Here is a 1927-nt window from a genome sequence, read left to right as displayed (position 1 = left end):
TGGAGGTGGGAGACATCTGTGTCGTGCGGGGGTCACGGAGGTCAAGTATATGTTAACAATGGGCAAGCCCGGCACTCTAGGGCGCGCGGGCTGGCGGGCGGCCTCCCTCCCGGCCTCACCCTCTCCCATGCAGGCTGGATGTGGGGTTGGCTCCCTAATGATGCCTTCCCGGGCCGCCAGCTCTCAGGCGGCCAGAGTGCCCTGCAGTAACCCAAGACGACCACTTTCCCCGGCCATCTGGAGCGCTCCCGGCTGCCCTGCCTGTGTCTCATCACTGGCTGGAGAGACAGCTCTGCTAGAAATCAAGCCACTCTCAGATCTCCTCTCTAATCCCCTTCTGTTAGCTGATTTCCAGACTGACTATTTGCTTTCGCATTAGATAATAGCCTTAGAGAAAACAATTATCATTTTCTTTTATTTCCTTTGTTTTTCTCCTTCTCCCATAGTATACCATTAAGAGGGACCGCTTTCTATCTCAGGTTTTTGTTAGATGTGCCCCTCCCCAGACATTAATATCAATACTTGGGGCAGGGTGGGGTTAGTCCCGGAGGAAAAGATAGGGTGAAAGAATTCCAGATATTTCCAGAGTAAATAAATAATCTCGGTGAAGAGGACTGACAATTTGTAGAGCCAAAAAAGGGCTTGAATAATAATGAAAATACTAATATGTAGGTCAAATATGGTCAGATAATGGCTTGCAATGATAAGTAAAATGAAATCTTTTAAAATTACTGTGGAACAGTACCCTGACTGCAAATGTTATTGTATTTAGTGGAACTATTTGAAATCCTACTCTGAACCACGTTTTCTCCAACTAGCCTAAATCAATGTAAGATGTCCTGAATATGTTTTAAAATCTCATTTTTACAAAGGAAAAAAAACGTCAGATAGAGTGTGAGTCGGCCTGATGCAGTTAAGAACTGATGAGACATTTGTGGGTTTTATTTTCTGAAGTGGTGTTTCAAATATTTAATAGTGAGTAAAATCCCTTCCCCCATCCTTTTAAACCCAGCTGGAGCTTTCAATTCTGAAGTCTTTTCAGATTCTACTAATTTTTAGCAGTTCATTTCCAGAAAACACTCATTGTACATTCTCCCATCTCCTTGGGATATTTGTCTAATGAATTATAATAGATTAATGAATTGCAACGTTAAGTCTTGGTATTTGATATTATGATGCTCTTAATTTGAATCTCATTTTATCAAGGTGTACATTCTAGAATTTATGCATTACAGTTCTTTATATTTTACTATACTCGCAAATCTTAACAGCATGAATAATCTTAAACTGTGAAATTTTATGTATACCATACTAATAAAACTCTTTTGTGTAGAAAATTATGTCAAAGCTTACTATTGTTCTTAAAAGAATAAAATCATGTTGACATTTTATTATTCTATTACCTGTATTATTAATCTCTTCTGTCCCCCAAATTGAGACCAAATAATTTGGATTCTGGAGGCATATATTCATCTTTATTTAAAATTTTAAAAAATGATACCTGAATCAGGAATGATTCTTGTGAAATCATAATTTAAAATATAGAAAAAGTAAATCAGCAATAGTTTTATGACATAAAAAAGCAGTGAGAAATAAAATAGAAATGTTATGCTACATTTTTCTTCTGTCTGTAAATTGTGCCAATGTAGGTATAAAATTATAGTAGAAACTTTGAACTTCTAAATCAATGGAAAGTAACTTGCAGGAAATCAAATCAAAATTGTACGCAATCGAGATACACTCATGACACCAAGGCATATTTTGTAAGACACCACAAACCTTATAGGATCTTCCTTTTTGCTAGTCACACTTCTGGAAAAATAATGATCATTCTTTAGTTATACTTCTTAAAAATTCTCGATTTGGTTTGATATCAGATAGAATATATCACAACTTGAGTTGTTTTCCAAATTCTGATAAAAGCAGT

The sequence above is a fragment of the Rhinopithecus bieti genome, unplaced genomic scaffold, assembly GCF_001698545.2.
Source record: "Rhinopithecus bieti isolate Rb0 unplaced genomic scaffold, ASM169854v2 scaffold_26532, whole genome shotgun sequence".
Classification (NCBI taxonomy): Eukaryota; Metazoa; Chordata; class Mammalia; order Primates; family Cercopithecidae; genus Rhinopithecus; species Rhinopithecus bieti.
The sequence above is the reverse complement of the archived record's forward strand: the minus strand, read 5'-3'. Positions refer to the sequence as shown.